This window comes from Dipodomys ordii, unplaced genomic scaffold (assembly GCF_000151885.1).
Source record: "Dipodomys ordii isolate 6190 unplaced genomic scaffold, Dord_2.0 Scaffold154, whole genome shotgun sequence".
Lineage (NCBI taxonomy): Eukaryota > Metazoa > Chordata > Mammalia > Rodentia > Heteromyidae > Dipodomys > Dipodomys ordii.
This window is the reverse complement of record NW_012267370.1, coordinates 2,170,669-2,193,025: the sequence shown is the minus strand read 5'-3', so window position 1 is coordinate 2,193,025 and position 22,357 is coordinate 2,170,669. Positions and strand designations below refer to the sequence as shown.

General features: G+C 39.0%; 1 long non-coding RNA gene and 1 pseudogene across 1 annotated transcript in view; both read right to left on the bottom strand.

Moving 5' to 3' along the window:
* LOC105997853 overlaps positions 1-22,357 on the bottom strand; it is a 26,907-nt gene that overhangs the window by 1,740 nt on the left and 2,810 nt on the right. Inside the window, exon 2 of the long non-coding RNA XR_001175663.1 lies at positions 2,097-2,165. This is a non-coding gene — a long non-coding RNA (uncharacterized LOC105997853). The remainder of the gene's footprint in view (positions 1-2,096; positions 2,166-22,357) is intronic.
* LOC105997852 lies at positions 8,216-8,688 on the bottom strand (annotated as a pseudogene).

The window sequence follows — 22,357 nt, the reverse complement described above, 5'->3', positions numbered from 1 at the left end:
GCCAAGGAGACCTAGGGTTTCTCCTATTCCATCCTGTAATGTTTTCAGAGTGTCTGCTTTGACTTCAACACAGCCCCACTTTTTGAACTGTGATCCTCAGATCTCAGTCTTCTGAGTGGTAGGATTACAGTTATAAGCCATGAAGTGGGCAACCAAGCCTCCCCATTTCTAAGCACTCCTACTCAACATGCCATTGGACAGAGGAAGGAGGAAAGAATTAGGAAAGACTATTTGCTATACACCAGCACCCCCTATAGACCAGAACGTGAAAATGCTAGGCTCCTTACATGTATTCTCTATCAGAGGAGGTGGATGTGATCATTCCAATTTCACAGGTAACTAATCCGAGCTTGGAAAAGTTACGGTTTTCCTTTGTGACACAACTGGTAAAACACAGCCAGAATTTGGAATGAGATCTGAGCTCAATACATTTGTGTTTTCTAGCACACCCAATCAATCTTTCCTGATTGAAGTGTGAAAGTCCATTAAATTGCTGATTAGGCTTATGACAGGACAGTAGAATGGTTCTTTGTGCTGGTCTTGGCATTGTATGACATAGTCTGAATCACTGACTTATTCTTTGCTCTTTACTGGAGTGTATAATGTGGTAAGTTATCTTAGCTAATTGCACCTTAATCTTTTCATCTGTCAAATGCATCCTAAAGTTGTTAGGATGTTGACCAGTTGTAATACTTGCAAGCATGTAAGGATGCATACTTGTTACTCCAGTTTGGCCTCTGAGATTACGGAAACCAGATGACATAGTTCTATCATTTTCTAGTTCTTGGATTCTGTACAACACACACATACACACATACAGAGAGAGAGAGAAAAAAAACACCCTCTGTAATAATGATATTTCTTTCTCTTCCTCCCTTCCTTTCTTCATTTCTCTCTCTCTCTCTTTCTTTCTTTCCTTTTCTTCCTTTCTTTCGTGGCCACCACTGGAGACTGAATCCAGGACCTGGGAACTGTCCCTGGGCACTGTCCCTGAGCTTCTTTTGCTCAAGGCTAGCACTCTACCACTGGAGCCACAGCACTACTTCTGGCTTTTTCTGTTTATGTAGGGGCTTCATGCATGCAAGGCAAGTATTCTACTACTAAGCCACATTCCCAGCCCTCATAGGGGAGTTTCTGATGACCAAATTAATTCATTCCTATACAACTCTTAGAATGATACCTGGCATATAGAAAGTACTAAATGCTTATGTACATATAGTTATAGTTGTTAATATAGTTATTGTTATTAATAAAAAGGACTCCAGAACTCATTCAGGTGGCCGGATTAAATTAGGATATAATATTGCAGCCTCTACAAATGATCAGCTGGGACAGGGTCCTTTGTTCCTAACCAACCATATTGGTGACATGTCTCTTCTCAGTCTGAAGCATAGCTCCTATTTTTATCCCAGTTCAGTCTCTTGGGATGACAGCTATGGAGGACCTTCTTGTACTCATTTTTTTCCATATGTTTCATAAATAAGACACTCAGCATTGGTCTCTGGAATAAGAAAACAGTGACTCCTTGATACCTTAAAATAACAAACTAAGAAAGAGCAACAAAATGAATTTAATAAAAGAAAATCACAATGGGGAGACACTGATCTAAAGCAAAAAATTGAGGACAAATCATAGCCAAGTTTTTGCTCAAGTGAAGTAAATGGGAGTCAGGATGGGGGGATATTTACTTCTGACAAATATTGTAATTTTCCCTTTTTCTCTTTATTATCCTTCTGAATGACCTTGAATACAAGAGGCCAGTCAAAATAGGAGCTTCATGGTTGAATGGTTGGGGAGGATTTTGCATGGACTGAAGAGGGTGATGCTATGTGTGCAATATGGCCATTTTATCCCAGAGATCGAGTCACAAAGGAGTAAGTAGGTTAAAATGAGATTCTATAATGCATGGAAAATGAAAAGGCTGGGCCTTAGTTTTCAGAGCTATAAAATAAGATAGGTAGAATAGGCCCCTTTCAGTTTCAATAATCTGATCCTCAGAGTATTCACCCCACCATCCCACCACCATCCATGCCCAGAGCACATTCAGCAATATACCAGAAGATGTGATATGGTGCACATTCAAGTGTCATACTTACCAGGTGCAAGCCAGCAGGCAAGTGATTTAATTTCTCTGTGCCTCAGTTTCCTCATCTTTAAAGTAAGGCCTCATAGGATTAAAACAAAAATACATGTAAAATACTGTAGTAACAGTTGACTTACAGTAAAAGAAAAGAAGATATTTTGAGACATGGCAGGAGCTCCAGCAATGACTGAGCCTGTTATTGGAAATAGTATCCAACCCCTGTCATTTATCATTTTCTTTCAAAGATAGTAGTGATTCTCAAAGTATCCTGGGAATTCTAGCATCAGAATTCCTAGGGGAAGGTTACTGAAAAACACATCTTTCTTGGCCCTTACCTCCACATCTATCAAATGACCATCTCTGATCACTAGGCCCTTTTTAGCATACCTGATGAAATTTGAGAGTCACTGCTTTATTATTTTAATAGCCTAATTTAGAGTCTTTCTAATTTTAAAAAAAATGTGTTGGGGCTTAGAGCCAGTGGTTCATACCTGTCATCTTTGCTACTCAGGAAGCTAAACTCTGAGGATCATGGTTAGAAGACAGCCAGGACAAGTGAGTCTGTGAAACTCATATCTCTAATTAACCATCAAAAAGCCAGAAGTAGAGCTGTGGTCCAAATGGCAGAATGCTAGCCTGGAACAAAAAAGCTCAGTGATAGTACCCAGGCCCTACGTTTAAGCCCCAAAGACTAGCACATAAAGGTGTTGAAATATTTCCTGCTATCCTTTAACCTCAGGAAAATTGCCTATTGTCATCATAATTAAGCCATCAATTCTTTACTATTTTTATGTGCAAGAATCTTTGAACAGAGCTTGGCACTGGTTGTTTATGTTTGTAATCAGGAGGATGAGATCTGATGATTGTGATTTGAAGCCAACCTGGGCAGACAAATCCTCAAGGCTCTTATCTCCAATTAATCAGTAAAAAGTCAGAAGTGGGTGTGTGGCTCAAGGAGTAGAGTGCCAGCTTTGAGTGCCAAGTGAGAGTGTAAGGTCTTTAGTTCAACCCCAGTACCAGCAGAAAGAAAAAAAATAGAATCCCTGAAGAGAACTGAATTGGATAGGCCTGGTTCAAATAGATTTCTTTTTTTTTCTTTTGGTGCAGGTCCTGGGGCTTGAACCCAGGGTCTGGATGCTGTACCTGAGCTTTTTTTCAGAGCTCTAATAGGGCTCTCAAAGTGGGCAGATAATTGAGCTGGGGACATGGCTCAAGTAGTAGAGTGCCTGCCTAAGTTCAATTTCCAGTACTTCCAAGAAGAAAAAAAAATTCAGAATGGGCAGCGAGCAGAGCATCAGTGGCTCACACCTATTATCCTAACTACTCAGGAGGCTCAGATCTGAGGATCAAGGTTCAAAGTCAGCCTGGAAAGGAAAGTTTGTGAGACTCCTATCTTCAATTAACCACCAAAAAAACATGGAAGTGGAACAGTGGCTCAAGTATTAGAGTGCTATCTTTGAACACAGAAGCTCAGGGACAGTGCCTACCTAGGCCCTGAGTTTAAGCCCTGAAACTGACACATACAAAAAAGAATGTGAAGACAGCGAATAGCTGAAAGTCAAGAGATCCAGAAGCCCAGCAGTTATCTTTGCTGAACAAGTCAGGGAGATGATTGCTATTTTAGCATCCTTCTTTGAATGTTTTTAAGATTTGCTTAGATAAAAATGCTCATCCATAGAAAGCCATCTAAGATTGAATATCAAGGTCATGGAATTTACTTGAAACATCCTTCAGTTTTAGAGTATTTTATGTAGGAATTTGTGGACATTAACCCACCCAAAAATCAAAACACATGTATTGTATTCTATTAAGAATTTTGAGCTGCTGAATGCTGGTGGCTCACACCTGTAATCCTAGCTACTCAGGAGGCTGAGATCTGAGAATCATGGTTCAAAGCCAGCCTGGCAGGAAAGTCCATGAGATTCTTATCTCCAATTAACCACAAGAAAAATGGAAGTGGCACTGTGGCTTAAGTGGTAGAGTACTTGCCTTCAGCTAAAGAGCTAAGGGACAGCACCCAGGCCCAGAGTTCAAGCCCAACAACTGACAAAAAAAGAATTTTGAGCTGGGAGTTGGTGGTTCACATCTGTAATCCTAGCTATTCAGGAGGCTGAGACCTGAGAATCATGGTTCAAAGCCAGTCCAGGCAGCAAAGTCTATGAGACTTTCTTTTTGTCTGTCTTGAACTCTGGGCCTGGGTGCTGTCCCTGAGCTCTTCAGCTCAAGGCAAGTACTCTACCACTTTGAACCACAGCACCACTTCCAGTTTTCTGATGGTTAATTGGAGATAAGGGTCTTACAGACTGTCTTTCCTGGGCTGACTTTGAACTGTGATCCTCAGATCTCAGCTTCCTGAGTAGCTAGGATTACAAGTGTGATCCACCAGCACCCAGCTGTGAGACTCTTATCTCCAATTAACTGCCAGAAAACCATAAGTGGCACTGTGGCTCAGAGTGGTAGACCACTATCCTTGAGTGAAATAGCTCAGAGACAATGCCCAGGCCCTGAGTTTAAGCCTCATGAGGGACAAAAGAGGAGAGAGGAGAAAGGAGGGAGGAGAGAAGGAAGAGAGGGGTGAGAGGGGGTGAGAGAGAGAGAGTTTTGAGAACAAATATGTAAATAATATTGATTCAATGACTTCATTGATTCAATGATCTCATTCCTTACCAGCCAAGAAATCAAACTGTTTCAGGTCTACTTTTAAACCATTAGTGGAAGTGGTTTAGTCTGGCAGATATTTATGACATGAAACCATGTTTCTTATTTTATTGCCAGTTTCATGCACGACCAAATCCAAAGATGGATAAAGATTTAGTCTAATATTTACTCACTCTAGAGTCAAAGAGTCAATATTCCTAACAACCTTTTGTTCCACAGAATTGGACTAAAATCAGACATTTCTTTCTTTTTTTTCTCTTTCATTTTATTTGAAAAGTACAGAAGGTTACAAAAATAAGAGCAAATTTTTTTGTTTTTCAAACAAAATTTGTTCTTATAGTCTTGAAAATCTACACTAAAGCTAGGAAATTTAAATAAAAAATCTGAAAGTGACACAATCAACACTCGGTTTTGCAAATGTGAAGTGCCAAAATATGCTTTTTAGCAGTAAAATTCACAATTGGGGACAAGAGCAAATGAATCTGCAAAGTGTAGTTCTCTTAACAATTGTGTCAATTAACAGAAGACACACAGCTCCTTCTTTGATGGAACTTTTCATGTATGTAACCAAAACCAACAACTGGTACACTGGAACTGTTGAGAGGAAGAAAAATTATCCTTGTGGGTTCCCTAAGAGGCAGAGATTACGCTACGTAGGAGGCTGAGATCTGAGGATCAAGGTTCAAAGCCAGCCAGGCAGGAAAGTCCATGAGACTCTTATTTCCAATTAACTACCAGAAAACCAGAAGTGGAGCTGTGGCTCAACTGGCAGAATGACAACATTAACACAAAAGCTCAGTGACAGTGCCCAGGCTGAGTTCAAGTTCCCTGAGGACTGGTGCACACAAAAAATGGATTCCAATTTCAAATTTCTCCTCAGTATTACTGTGGTCCTTAGGGAAAACCAGTTAGTTCTGTGATTCTTATGTGAGGTCCTGAGCCCTGAGATTGTTTGGAGCATGCTGGAATTTCTAGGGGTATTTACAGCAGACCTAAATTCTCCCTGCCAAGTTGGCAGTATTCTAAACCTGAGGGCATCTTAGCAAAAGGAAAGTTTCTGAGTTTCAGGAGGCTTGCACAATTCAGTTTTATGGGCTGGTCACTTACCAAGGCTCTTAGAGATTTAGATTTTCTTCTGGAAGTTTTTTTCCACACTACAAAACTCACATTTAACAAAAAATTTTATCATTTCTTATTTTTATGCCAGTACTAGGGCTTGGACTCAGGGTCTCATGTTTTTTTTTTTGTTTCCTCTTTAAGGCTGTTGCTCTACCACTTGAATCACAGTTACTTTTCCAGTTTTTTGCTGGTTAACTGGAGATAAGAGTCTTGGGGACTTTCCTGCTCAGGCTAGCTTTGAATCTCAATCCTCAGATCTCAGCCTCCTGAGTAGCTAGGATTATAGGCATGAGCCACTGGCAATCAGCGGAAGACACTTAGTTGTTTTTTTTTTCAAATTCTTTATTGTGATTAAGTGATTACATAAATTTCCCAAATTTCACAGTGTTGTGGGATAGTGATGCTTAGTTAAAGTCACAAACACATTCTAACTTTCATGGGACAAAATGTCTATCGTGGTCTATAACATTTATGAGTTCTATGAGCTTTGCAATACAGTTATTTCTTCCACACTGGGTGATATGTACATTTCTTTTGTTTTGCATAACGTCAGATGTTCCCTCTTTCCCACTCGTTCCCTCCCTCTCATCGCTGCCATTGAGTTGTTTAGTTCATTTTGATCAATGTCCAGTGCAGCTGACGCGTCCCACTGTTGTACATTTTTCCCTGATTCCCTCTAGTTCTGTGTCGTCCTCCTGGTTTCCCTCCGGTGTGCACATATATACCATATATGTGATCAGCAGCATGGGATTATTTAGTGGTGATTCGACCAGATGAGTAGAAGTCCTTTGTTTCTTAAGTCTTGTTAACTTTGTCGTATCACCTTACATTTTGGATTTAACATCCACTTATCAGGGAGACCATGTGCCGTTTGTCTCTTTGTTCTTGGCTTACCTCACTCAACATGATTTCTTCTAGTTCCATCCATTTCCCTGCAAATGCCATTATTTTGTCCTTTCTAATGGCTGTATAATATTCCATTGTGTATAGATACCACAATTTTTGGATCCATTCATTTGTGGTAGGACATCTGGGTTATTTCCATATCCTGGCTATTGTGAACAGTGCTGCAATAAACATGGAGGTGCATGTGTCCTCATATACTGGTTCCTATTGTTCAGGATAGATGCCTAGAAGTAGTATGGCTAGGTCATAGGGGAGGTCAATATTCAGCTTTCTAAGGACCCTCCAGATTGCTTTCCAAAGTGGTTGTATAAGTGTACATTCCCACCAGCAGTGTAATAGGGTTCTTCTTTTTCCACATCCCCTCCAGCATTTGTCATTGGCTGACTTGAGGATGTGGGCCATTCTGACTGGGGTAAGGTGGTATCTCAAGGTTGTCTTTATTTGCATTTCCTTCACAACCAGGGATGGTGAACATTTCCTCATGTGTTTCCTTGCCATATTTATCTCTGCTTCTGAGAAGTCTCTCTTTAGTTTCCTTGCCCATTTAGTAATTGGTTTGTTAGGTTTGGGAGGGATTAGTTTCTTGAGTTCCCTGTATATACTGAATATTAACCCCTTGTCTGATATTGCTGGTAAATATTTTTCCCCATTTAGTTGGTTGTCTTTCTAGCTTGGCTGCTATGACTTTAGCTGTGCAGAAACTTTTTATTTTAAGGTAGTCCCATTTGTTGAGTCTCTCTTCAATTGGTTGTGACCCTGGGACTCTGTTCAGGAAGTTCCTTCCTGTGCCTATAAGTCAAGTGTCTCTCCTACTCTGTCCTGTAGTAGTTTCAGAGATTCAGTTTTGATGTTAAGGCCTTTAATCCATTTTGAGTTGATGTTGGTGCATGGAGATAGGCTGAGATCCACTTTTAGTTTTCTACATGTGGCCGCCCAGTTTTCCCAGCACCAGTAGTTGAAGAGGCTGTGTTTCTTCTACTATATGTCTTTGGCTCCTTTGTCAAATATCAGCTGACTGTAGGTGTGTGGGTTTTTTTTCACACTGAAGTTATATATTTTAACAGGTTTACATGTAATATATATAAAAAACTTTAAGTGCTTTTCTCCAATTTAAAATCTAAAGAATTAAAAAATAAGGCATTCAATATTTGAAAAAAGTACAGATTTACAAAATGTGTATATTCTGTCATGAAAACTCCACACCAACATTATACACTTGGAAAAAAATACAAACAGGATGTATTACAAATTTATGCAGCAATAACTTAGTTCACACCATGCAATAAAAAATACATTAATCAAGATACACAAGCTTTTTGTAGGTTCTAAACTGAAGGACTTTTTTTCTTTTTTCTTTTTTTGCAGAATCCTTAAAACCTGTGGCACTTAAAATTTGTTAGCCTTTCTACTGGGAGGTAAATTATACACAACAATGATGAAAAAGGTGAACAGACCAGTTGTCTATTATGAATCATTCCAGCTCTGCTCAACAATGGCCAAAACTCTTTTCTCATATTCTCGTTTGTTTTCCTGATAAAGCTGTGCTGCCTGGCTATTGGCTGGACTGTTTGGATTCGGTTCATCCAGCAAAGACTGAATTGATGTTAAAATAGAAGATACATCATATGTTGGACTCCATCAATTCTGAAGGATATCTAAACATATGCTACCATTAGCGTACAAATTTGGATGAAACATTTTGGATAAAAACCTAACAGTTGGTGGTTTATTTGGATATTCTTCAGAAAATTCTATTACTAGTTTAAAAGTATCATTCTCAAAGGGTGTCCTTCTGGCCCAAATATAACTGCATTCCACTGCATGATATTGTTTTCAAATGGTGCACCACTGACCCCCACGGGTGGGTCCTCTTGCAATCGCTTGAAATCTCGCATGAGCCTTCTCTGAGCCAGGGTAGACATGCTTCCCCAGCTCCCCCACAGTCAGTCTCAGGCATGTGATTTTTTTTTATTTAAATTTTATTTTATTTGTGAACATACTGCACAGAGGGGTTACAATTGCATGGGCAAGATAATGCATACATTTCTTACCAAGCATTGCAGCCTCCTCCTTTGTTTACCCTTCCCATCCCTTCCCAGCCTCCCCCCTCCCCCCACCAACATCGTAAAGCTCGTTTTTGACATGACAATTTGTACTTCTCATTGTTGCAACAGGTCCACCTGTATCCTTAAACGACTTGTTTTTCCCCATCTCCTCCACAAGTTATACTGACATCAAATATAGTGAAAGCGGGGGTTATACTGTGGGGGAGGGACATACACAGCAACAAAGAAATAATCTTATAAATACATTAGAAACACATGCATGAAAGAAAAAAACATTAAAATACATATCTAAGGGTTCATTTTCCTAACATCACATTATCTGACCTTTTCCGCTTGACTCATACATATACTAGATATTGCAAATAAGGGAAACCATGGGACCTGTGTTTCTTTGGGCCTGGCTTACTTCACTTAATATAATTTTTTCCATTTCCTAACAAATGGGGCAATGTCATTCTTTCTGATGGAGGCATAGAATTCCATTGTGTATATATACCACATCTTCTTGATCCATTCATCTACTGAAGGGCATCTGAATTGGTTCCATATCTTGGCTATGATAAATAATGCTGCAATAAACATTGTTGTGCTGATAGCTTTAGTGTGGTCTTGTTTGTAAACATTTGGGTAAATGCCCAAAAGTGGGATTGCTGGGTCATAGGGGAGCTCTATGTGAAGTCTTTTGAGGAACCTCCATACTGCTTTCCAAAGTGGTTGAACAAGTTTACATTCCCACCAACAATGAAGTAAGGTTCCCTTCTGTCCACATCCCCTCTGGCATCTGTTGTTGTTAGAGTTCTTGATTTTTGCCATTCTAACTGGAGTGAGGTGGTATCTCAATGTTGTTTTGATTTGCATTTCTTTTATGGCTAGGGATGTTGAGCATTTCTTCATGTGTCTATTGGCCATCCTCCTTTCTTCTTCAGAGAAGTTTCTCTTTAAGTCTTTCGCCCACTTGTTTATTGGGCAGTTGTTTCTTTGAGGATTTGTTGTTGGCGGGTTTAATTTTTTGAGTTCCAAGTATATTTTAGATATGAGACCCTTGTCCGTTGTATGGCTAGTAAAGATCTTCTCCCAATCCGTGGGCTTTCTATTGATCTTGCTAGCTATGTCCTTTGCCATGCAGAAGCTCTGCAACTTTATACAATCCCATTTGTCCAACCTTTCTTTGATTTGTTGTGTTTCCGGGTCTCTATTCAGAAAATTTCAGCCTGAGCCAAGGAGACCTAGGGTTTCTCCTATTCCATCCTGTAATGTTTTCTGAGTGTCTGCTTTGACTTCAAGGTCTTTGATCCATTTGGAGTTGATTCTGGTGCAGGGTGATATATAAGGATCTAGCTTTAGTTTTCTACAAGTACTTAACCAATTTTGCCAGCACCATTTACTGAAGAGGCTGTCTTTGTTCCATTCTATTGTTTTAGCTCCCTTATCGAAGATTAGATGGCTATAGGTCTGTAGGTTCATTTCTGGGTTTTCAATTCTATTCCATTGGTCCTGAGGTCTGTTCTTATGCCAATACCAAGCTGTTTTCATTACTATGGCTTTATAGTAGAGTTTGTAATTTGGTATTGATATTCCTCCAGCCGTGTTCTTTCCGTTGAGGAGCGTTTTTGCTATTTGGGGTCTTTTATTGTTCCATATGAATTTTTGGATTGCCTCTTCTATTTCCTTGAAGAATGAGGTTGGAATTTGATAGGTATTGCGTTGAATTTGTAGATAGCCTTGGGAAGTATTGCCATTTTCACGATGTTAATCTTTCCAATCCAGGAGCATGGGAGGCTTTGTCAGGCATGTGATTTTATTTCTGGATCTTCTATTCTATTCCATTGGTCTTCGGGTCTGTTTTTGTGCCAGTACCATGCTGTCTTTGTTATTACGGCTCTATAGTAGAGTTTGAAGTATGGCTTTGAGATCTCTCCCATGTTGTCTTTTTTGCCTAGAATTGTTTCGGCTATTCTAGGTCTTTTGTTGTTCCATATGAATATTTCGACTGGTTTCTGTATTTCAGAAATGTACATCATTGGGATTTTGATAGGAAATGCATTGAATTTGTATATTAATTTTGGCAGTATGTCCATTTTCACTATATTAAGTCTGCCTATCCAAGAGCATGGGAGGTCTTTCCATTTCCTGGTGTCCTCTTTAATTTCTTTCTTTAAGTTTTTATAGTTTTCATTAAATAGTTCTTTTACATCTTTGGTTAGGTCAATTCCTAAATATTTTATTTGGGGAGGGGTATTGTGAATGGGATTGTTCCCTTTATTTCCCTCTCTGCTTGTACATTGTCGGTGTACAGGAAGGCAACTGATTTTTTGTGGGTTGATTTTGTATCCTGCTACTTTGCCAAAGTGGTTTATAAGTTCAAAGAGTTTGGGGATGGAGTTTTTGGGATCATGTCATCTGCAAAAAGGGATAGTTTTAACTTCTTCCTTCCCTATGCAGTTCCCTTTAATGTCTTTTTCTTGCCTTATTGCCCTGGCTAAGGGTTCCAGGACTATATTGAAGAGGAGTGGAGACAGTGGGCATCCTCGCCTTGTTCCTGATTTTAGGAGAATTGGTTGTAGTTTTTCCCCATTAAGTATAATATTAGCTATTGGTCTGTCGTATATGGCTTTTATTGTTTTAGGGAAAGTTTAGACACTTAGTTTTAAGGAATTGGTTCATGCAGTTGTGGAGACTGGAAAATTCAAAATCCACAGGGCATGATCTCTCTATTACTGTCTTAGGGCATATTTCTTTCTTTCTGAGGAAACCTCAGTTTTCACTCTTAAAGTTGTTAAATGATTGGATCACGCCAAGGTATGTACCAAGGGTAATTTTCTTTCCTTTAAACCAACTACCTAGCTGGGCACCAGTGGTTCATGCCTGTAATCTAAACTACTTAGGAGGCTGAGATCTGAGGATCACAGTTCAAAACCAGTCTAGGCAGGCAAGTGTGAGACTCTTATCTCCAATTAACCACCAGAAAAACAGAAATGGAGTTGAGACTCAAAGTGGTAGAGTACTAGCCTTGAGCAAAACAGCTCAGGGACAGAGTCCAGGCCCCAAGTTCAAGCCCCACAACTGACCAATACTACAACAATAACTAAAACAACAACAGCTAACTTTAAATATTAACAACATTATAGAAAACCATTAAAGCAACATCTAGACTAGTAATTTTCAAACAACTAGGCACTATAATATAGCCAAGTAGATGACCAATTACAGTGTTTAAGGAAGTGACTGGCTATGGGGCAGCATGGGTCCCAGCCTGAGAAACTATGTGTGCCATCCCCTACTACCAACAAACTCTAGGCACTATTTCCCTTTGTCTCAGGTTTTCTCTTATTTCCTATGGCTGGAACTTCTAAATTCAGCGACTCAGCCAGATTTGAAATATAGTGCTAGAAGTGGAAGTGTGGCTCAAGTGATAGAATGCCAGCCTTGAGCAATAAAAGCCAAGTGAGAGTACAAGGCCATGAGTTCAAGCACTAGCATGTGAACACACACACACACACACACACACACACACACACATACACAGTAGCTATTACATTGGACTATGTCCTGTATTTGCAAGGGTGACATCAAAGGTTAAGATCAACAGAGAGATCGTAGTTTTTCTCTTAAGTGATCACAGAAATTACCGCTTTCACTATGTATTTGTTCCCCAACAGTTTTTTTTTCATTTGTAAGCTTAAACCAAAGTAATATGTATAAAATACTTTGGCTAGTACTTTGGACGTAATAAACAATACATGAATGTAGGCTGTTTTGTCATCATTGCTATTATTACTACTAGCAGTAGGAAACTATGCTGAGCCCTCTAAAAAAGTATGAATTGAAGCCAGCGCTGGTGGCTCATGCCTGTAATCCTACACAAAAAGACTTTGATCTGAGGATCGTGGTTCAAAGACAGGCTGGGCAAGGAAATCCATGAGATTCTTTTTTCTAACTAACCACAAAAAAAGCCAAAAGTGGAGCTGTGGACCAAGTGATTTAGCACTGAGAAAAAAGATGCCCAGAGACAGCATCCAGGCCCTGAGTTCAAGCCCCAGTACTAGCACAAACAAAGTATTAATTCAACCAAGTTTGTATTTAAGGACATTTTCTAATACTGGCCTGTTCCCAGCATCCAGTGGCAGCAGCTCAGGTCAGGTAGCTAACAGAGCATTGGTCGCATCCCATCCATGCCTCCGTTCCAGCACCTGTCACTTCTTATAAATACATCAGCTGAATACAAAGAATGTGATAGCCATGTGCAAACAGCATAAGCAAGGCCCCCTCAACTATACCCATCTCCTACTCCTCCTACCCTATTATCAATCTCTTAGAGAATCTAGTTTCCACAATGTGTGCCCCCTCAATGTGTCTACATTACCCACATAAATGAGACCTCTCCTCACCCAAACTATCATTAATACCACCCTCAGGAAAGAGAGGTGCAGAAAGTTAAAAGAGCCTTGCCTCAAGGTACACAATCAATGAAGAAATAGAGACTTGAACCCACTTATAAAGGACTCCAAGCCCATATACACTATGCTAACCTACCCTAAGATGCCAATGTCTTCAAATTATTTTTTAAACATTTAAATACCTTTAAATAGCTGTACAAAGGAGTTGCCATTCAACAAAGCAGTTTATGAATACAATCTACTTTGATCAGTGTCACCCATTTCATCATTCTCAGCCATCTTTCCCAACTCATCCCTTCCCTCACCTTGTTACAATGGGTCGACCTGTATCCCTATGCTTAAATAAGGTCCTCTCTTTCTAGGCATGCATTCTGCCAGGCTGCCAAAAGAAAAAAAAACCTTAAAAGCACTTTAAATCATTTCAGGGCTTGTCATATCTTAGCTAAGCTGTCAATGTGGAAGAAAATCACTGAATAATTACAAGTGCTTCCACTGTTCTTCTAAATTAGGCAATAAATAGGATGACTCACTGAAAGAGACATCAGTACTTTTGCAAGCTAGCTGAGATGGGTAATTATTGAATACACAGTAAAGAGCCACCCAAGGTAGCATAGCCTGCAGGAATGTCTGAAGGGGAGGAGCTTTAGGACACATACTGCCTTGAAACAGCTAGTATCTCATAGATCAGGAAATACAAACAGCCTGGTTCTGGTGGCTCACACCTGAGATTTTAGGATTACAGTTCAAAGCCAAGCTGGCCAGGAAAAGTTCATAAGACTCTTATCTTTAATTAATCTCCAAAAAGCAGGATGTGGTGATGTGGCCTCAAGTGGTAGATGAGAAAAAGCTGAAGGACAGTACTCAGTCCAAGTCCCAGTAGTAGTACATGCACATGTGTGCACACACGCATGCACACACACACAAGAACTACAATAAAATATTCTAAATTAGCTATAAAAATGTCCTTCAGAACTACCTGTCATCTCCTCCTCAGCTTCAGGGGGGGTCCCAAAAAGACCCTAACTACCTGTCTTAGTCATCTCTGATTGCCATGACAAAATATCACACACTAGGTAATTTCAACAATGGAAAACTAGTTTGTTGTAGTGCTGAAAGGCTGGAAGCCTGAGATCAGGATGCCAGATGGTTGAGATCCTGGTGATGACTCCATTTCTGGAAGACAGATGGCCTCTCCTCGAAGATCATGTGCCTTTCCTTGTCCTTCTCTCTCTTCTGCTTGCCTTATGTCTCCCTCTTCTCCTCTTTCCCTCTCCTTCTTTCACCCTCTCCTTCCTCTCCTTCTTTTTTTCTCTGATAACATCACTAATCCCAGCATTATGTACCCTCAACACTTAATGTAACCTCAGCACTTTCTAAAGGTTCCATCTCCAAATACCATTACACTAGGGGCAGGACTTCAACACATAAGTTTGGAAAGGACAAAAATATTTCATCTATAAGAGTATTCTCACCTGCCAGACCAAAAGCACCTTCAGAAAATAAAAAAGCTTCGAACAATTGAATATTTCCATTTGCAGTGAAAAATACACTCTCATGCAAACATCATTTTTATGATACTCTCCTGCGTCTCTGCTTGCATAATCAAGTCTAAGTTTGAAAATTCCTCAAACTTTGGTAATGACATGTTTCACTATCTCTTTTCTATCTAAAAATTTCCTTTAGGAGATATATTATCTTCATATGGAACTGAAACTTGGCACTTTTAGATTTGATATTTATAGTTTTAACTATATACATGTAATGCTAATGTTCAACTTTATAGCTTGTAATTTTGCAGGAAGACAGATTTGAATTAGTATCATCGTGGAAACTTGTGGCTGCACCAGGCACTTAACTAGTCAGGATATGTCATTTGCCTTCTAGCATCTACTCTCTCAAAAGAACATTATATTTAATGTCCTTTTACCATCCCTGCTTTACAAATGAGGCAATTGAAGAAATTAAATAGCATGCATTTGTATAACAAACACTTATAGAGTTTTTGTCCTGGAAATTGCCCAGGCAGCAGCAAACAAAATAGCCATTGTAGAGTGCATATTCTTGAAGGGAAAGGATGAAAAGAATCAACTTCATCTAATAAACAAGATGATGGCAGTGAAGAAAGGCTTTATGAGAATAATACATCAACACCCTAAAAGAAAAAGAAGGAAAAAAATGACAAGCTAAATAAAGCCAAGATCATACTTTCAGCATAAAGAAAATCAGATGCCAGAGGAATGGGTTAATGCAAATTGTTCTACCTCACACAAAAAAAAGCACCTGATGCAATAAAGTGTCTCCTGTTGAAGTACATTTAATAAAAACCATATAAATTCCTATTACACATAGATATTATAAACTATTTTTACCATTTAAAAACATGCATATTGAAATAAGATTGAAAACATATTCATTCATTAAATATATTCAACCAAAATTTTTTGAATCTACTGTGTATAACCTGCTATTGAATTTCTTATACTTTCTTTCTTTTTCATCTCTTTTTGGGACCTGGTCTCAGCATGATAGCTTTGAACTCCTGGTTTCAAGTGACACTGGGAAAGCGGGTATGTGCCATTGCACCAGGCCAAAAATGCTATTCTTCACTGAGAATACAACAAAGAAGAAAGCCAAGGTCTCTGTCTTTAGAGAACTGCAATTGTAGTGGTAAAAGGAAAGTAAACAACTGAACAAAAGCATTCATTAGGTTAATTTTAGCAAGGTGATAAGACAAAGTGATAGAAAGGATGCAGCTACTTTAGATCCAAAAGGGTCTGAGACAATGACATTTGAACTGGGACCTATGCATGGTCAACTATGCATAGATCTTGGAAAAGAGATCTCAGAATGACAGCGTAATAAAATGGAACTTCCAGCAGAGAAACCTAGTTCATCAGGTACTAAGAATGAAGATGACATATCATCTTGTCAGTGGGTACATTGTATTTAGTTGACAGAGACAGAGAGAGAAGGATCAAATCATGTAGGGATTTATATGCCATTAAAAGGAGTTGGGCTGGGTGCTGGTGGCTCAGGCCTATAAACCTAGCTACTCAGGAAGTTGAGATAAGAGTTTGAGGCCAGCTGGGGTAATTAACTACCAAAAAACCAGAAGTAGAGCTACGGTTCAAGTGGTAGAATGCTAGATTTGAGCATAAAAAGCTCAGAGACAGTGCCCAGACCCTGAATTCAAGCCACAGGAGTTGATGCTGGTCACTGGTGGCTCAGGCTTATAATCTTAATTACCCAGAAGACTGAAATCTGAGGATCAAGATGGGAAGCTCTGCTAGGCAAAAAAAACAACAACAAAAAACTGTGAAATTATCTCCTATTAATAGTACAAAGTCTGAAGTGGAAGTATACCTCAAGTGGCAGAACTCTGGCTGTGAGCTAAAAGCTAAGTGAGAGCATGAGGTCCTGAGTTCAAGCCCCAGTACACACACATGCACACACACACACACACACACACACACACACACACATTCATGTTGGTTTTATTGTAAGTAAATGGGATACTCACTCTAGAAGTGATATCTTACTGAGCTTCTTGATTATTCCAGTTCTCCATAAAATTGGTCTGAACAAAGGGCTGGAGCAGAAGCATAGAGCAGTAAAGAATAGGAGTGAAGCTCTGCAGTTTCATGCAATCCCATTTGTCCAACTTTTCCTTGATTTGTTGTGTTTCTGAGTCTTTATTAAGAAAATAAGAAAATTTCAGCCTGTGCCAAGGAACCCTAGAGTTTCTCCTATTCCTTCCTGTAATGTTTTCAGGGTGTCTGCTTTCACTTTGAGGTCTTTGATCCATTTGGAGTTGATTCTGGTGCAGGGTGATATATAAAGATCTAAGTTTAGTTTTCTACTGTGTTTAACCAATTTGGCCAGCACCAAGAGGCCTGAAGAGGCTGTCTTTCTTCCATCCTATTTTTTGGCTCCCTTATCCAAGATTAGGTGGAAGGCAGTATGGAGGTTCCTCAAAAGACTACACATAGCTCTTCCCTATGACCCAGCAATTCCACTTCTGGGCATTTACCCAAATGTTCACAAACAAGGCCACATTAAAGCTACCAGCACAACTATGTTTATCACAGCATTATTCACCATAGCTAAGATATGGAACCAACAAAGCTGCCTTCAGTAGATGAATAGATTAAGAAAATGTTATATATATATATATATATATATATATATATATATATTTCCATCCGAAAGAATGGTGCCCCATTTGTAAGGAAATGGAAAGACTTGGAAAAAATCATATTAAGTGAAGTAAGCCAGATGCAAAGAAACGTAAGTCCCATGGTTTCCCTTATTTGCAATAATTAGTATATGTCTAGGATTATCTTAGCAGATGAGAAGAATAGCTCAATAGTTACATACAAATGACCATATAAGCTAATGCTAAGTGAAATGAACTCCAAGACATGGACACAAGAGGTTTTCCTTTGTTGTTGCTTTTAATGTACTATGTGATTTTTATTTCCTTTATATGTTCTTCTCCTTATGGTATATCCCCTGTTGTCACTGTATTTGACTCTGGTATCCTGGTATTGTATATACATTTATTTGAATTAGGGAAGGGAAGGGGAACAACTGAATAGTGAGACAAAGGACAATGGGGAAACCAATGCAACACTGATATACACAAGACAGTATGTTGGAAATGATCTGTACAACTTGGATATGGGGTGGGAGGAGGGAAAGCAGGAGAACAATGAGGAAAGGGGTAACAAGTTTAATAAGAAATGTACTTATTATACCTTACTTGTGTAACTGTAACCCCTCTGTACATCACCTTGACAATAAAAAATGAGATTCTAACATGAAAAAAAAGAATAGGGCTGAAGGAGTTCTTAAGTGGTAGAACGTCAGCTGAACAAGCTAAGTAAGCTCCAGGCCCTGAGTTCAAACCTAATACTGGTGAGAGAGACAGAGAGAGGAGGGGGAGGGAGAGAGAGAGGGAGGGAGGGAGAGAGTATGAGAGAGAGAACACACACATACATACAGAGACACACAGAGAAAGAGAGAGAGCGCTGCATCAGATCTGCTTCTGAGCATGTTTCACTCTGTCTGACCCTCTCAATATACTATCAAACCAGGAGAGGGTTCATGGAAGCTATTTATGTTTTCTGGAAGGTAAATAGCCAGACAGAGAAGAAAATCACAACAGAAGTAGAATTATCATTGAGTTAGCAGTGAGTTTACTTTTATTTCATTTTTGTATTGTTTTCCTTTAATATTGCCTAGCACAAGCTCAACATTAACCTCAAGTGCAGAAGTGACCATAGTGGCTTACAGAGCTCCATGAGAAGCCCTCTATTGCTGTGTTGGAAGGTCATGAAGGTGATTCTGCATGCTCAGAGGGGATATAGGATGCTTCTTGGTGCATCACCTACCACCACAGTGTGTCCTGTGAAAGAAATAGCCAGGCCTAAAGAACCAAATCTCAGAGAGAAGGGACTTATCCTATCTACTTGATGGATCTGTAGTTCCAAGAGGGAGGAGTAAATATGTGGTAACATTTTCTCTCTGTACCCTTCTCTGAGATGAGGACAGGGGCTTAATTAGGAAAGTGAATGATGGTCTGAGATAGAATATCAAGTTTCCGATTGGGGGACCATAAAAGGGAGACTCAACAGAGAAAGATATACCTGGAAACTTGGAGAGAGGGTAAGGTTTGGAGAAACACCATGTGTGTGTGTGTGTGTGTGTGTGTGTGTGTGTGGTTTTAATGAAGTTTAGAAGTCTAAAGCTCAGTCCTAAGTTGTGTACATAGGGATCGTCGAATCTTTATTAGTATATCAAATATTTTGAAAACTGAAGAGATGACAGACCATTGCCTTCTTTCCAAACTGGTCACTGAATGGTATATTTATACCACAGATGTGAATGACATTACAAAGTATATGGAAGTTTAACTGATATTGGAACCGTAAGCAACATAAGTTAAGGTGGAATATTGGATCAGAAATAAACTGGATTGATTACCTACTTTATCAAAATGCTGATGTTCTCAAAAATGTTCAGAAAAGACTCTGAGTTTTGTAACATAACTTTCCAAAGGACAAAATAAATCTAAAACTACTAAGGCATATAAAAGCCTTGCAGATTTCTGTGCATCAGGGGAAATAGACATAAAAACAGAGATGACACAAATGTTTGAATTAGCTAACAAATACAGCTATTATATATTCAAATAAGCAATCTTGAACATTCTTACAACAAGTGCAACAATAACCAAATTTCAGTGCAGTGGACAGACTTATATTTGACCTCTAGGACCAACCTGCCCCTCTATTATTCATGCTTTTCCATAAAATCCTCCCCTTGAAGTTGGAAAGACCTATGAATTTTTTTTGTGCTGGGGCTTGAACTTATGACATGGGCACTGTCCCTGAACCTTTTCTCTCAAGTCTGGTGCTCTACCATTTGAGCCATACCACTTACAGCTTTTTGGTGGTTAATTGGAAATTAGAGTTTCATGGATTTTCTTTCCTGAGCTGGCTTTGAACCATGATCCTCAAATCTCAGCCTCCTGAGTAGCTAGGATTGCAGGCATGGGCCACTGGTGTCCAATACTCTTATCTTTTGTTCCTGGCTAGTTGATATATGTGCTTTGTTCTACCTTGTGCTTCCACTGTGAGAATGGTGTCTTATCCCAGGCCAAAGCCAAAAGGCCAATTGATCATAGCCTGAAATTTCTGACACTATGAGCTGAAAAAGCCTTTTATTTTCTAAGTTGATATCTCAAGTACTTGTTACACAAAGGGAAAGTTGTCCAACACATGTGTTAAATCATTAAGTAATTGGTGGTCCAACAATAACACTGAGCAAAGCTATAGAAGCTATAAAGAAGATCCAAATAGAAATTTTAAAACTGAAATATTACGAAAACATCACCAATGGATATAATAGTGGAAGGAAGATGACTAAGGACAGGACAAGTGAGTTTAAGATTAACCAGTACATATTATCCATTCTGAAAAAAATGAAATATAACATAGTTTTAGATATTTGTGAGCCGATAAAAATGGTTGAATATTTGAATTTTCACAACCATAGAAAGAAAGGCTAGTCTACTGATGGTAAATTTTTTCTGAAGAATTAACAGAAGAAAAACTTTAAATTTTATAAACATATCTATTTAAGGTTGAGAAAATCCAAACATGAGTAAATCAAAAGAAATTCATGCCTCAAACTAAAGACAACAAAACAATTTTGAAAACAGCCAGAGACAACAGGACCTGGTGAGACATACACATATTTCTAGCACTTGACAGGTAATTCTGGAGAATCTCATGGCCTGGGCTATGAGATTTACTAAGAAAAAAATTAAATGAAAAGATTCAGAGGAAAAATTGATCCCTTCTGTATGTGAGAAAAATGATTGGAAAGATTGTAGAAATCATTGCAGAGGTGTCATAAAAAGTGGCACAAGCTGGGTACTTGTGGCTAGTTACTCAAGAGGCTGAGATCTGAGGATCACAGTTCAAAGCCAGCCTACAGGAAGTATATGAGATTCAATTCTCTAATTAAGCACCAGAAAGCTGGAAGTAGCACTGTGGCTCAAAGTGGTAGAGTGCTAGACTTGAGTGAAGAAGCTCAGGGAAAGTGCACAAGTCCTGAGTTCAAGCCCCATGACTGAAAGCTAAGTATGCATTTTTAAATTCTTATGTCAAGGGTTGTCAAGCTCCGGCATGTAGGCCAAAGCAAAACAGTAGGTTTTTGGTGTCTCCTGACTGTAATCATATCTACTCAGGAGGCTGAGATTTGAGGACGAACATTTGAAGTCAGCCTCAGCAGAAACGTTTGTGAGACTCTTATCTCCAATTAACCACCAAAAGGCCAGAAGTGAAGATATGGCTCAAGGGGTAGAGTACTAGACTTGAGCAGAAAAGCTCAGAGACAGTGACCAGGCCCAGAAGTTCAAGCCCTAGGACCAGCACACCCAAACGCACAGACACAGACACACACACACACACACACAGACACAGACACAGACACACACACACACACACACACACACACACACCATAATGTGTAACATTTGTGTGTGATGCAGCTAGAATAGTGTTTACAGGAAAAATTTTGGCATTAATTTCCTATATTAGGAAAGAAAGAAAATCTTGTAATTAGAAAAGTAATAAACTCAAAGTAAACCGAATAAGTAATAATGGTCAGAATAATAGTCATTAAAAATTTTTTAAAAACACAAAAAAATTCTTTGGATCCAGAACAGACTGTCTTGAGAAGGTTCATAAAAATTACCCTTTAAAAGAGAACTATAGACCCATTTCTTTGATGAACACTGATGCAAAAGTTCTCAACAAAATTTTGGCCAATCAACTTCAACAATCCATCTAAAAACTCATACACCACGATCAAACAGGATACATTTCAGGGATGCAAAGCTGGTTCAATATACGCAAATCAATTAATATAATTCATCACATCAACAGGAGCAAGGATAAGAACCACATGGTTATCTCAATAGATGCAGAAAAAGCATTTGACAAGATCTAACACCCCTTTAGGAATCCATGGAACATTCCTCAAAACAATAAAGGCTGTATATGACAAACCTACAGCCAGCATTATACTTAATGGTGAAAAACTAAAGCCATTTCATCTTAACTCAGGAACAAGACAAGGATGTCCACTCTCTTCACTTCTCTTCAATCTAGTATTAGAATGCCTAGCTACAGCAATAAGACAAGATGCAAACATAAAGGAGATCCAAATAGGGAAAGAAGAAGTAAAACTCTCCCTCTTTGCAGATGACATGATCTTGTATTTAAAGAATCCCATAGACTGCACTCCCAAATTACTCAAGCTGATTCAAAACTTTGGCAAAGTAGCAGGGTATAAAATTAACCCTCAAATATCAATGGCTTTTCTGTATGCCAACAATGAGAAAAGTATGGCTGAAATTAGGAAAGCAACTCCATTTGTAATACCCCCACAAAAAATAAAATACCTAGGAATTAACCAAATTAGTGAAGGACCTCTATGATGAAAACTTTAAAAACTTGAAAAAGGAAATCAAAACTTTCTAAGTGGCAAAAACTCCCATGCACCTGGATTGGAAAGATCAACATCGTGAAAATGGCAATACTTCCCAAGGCTTTCTA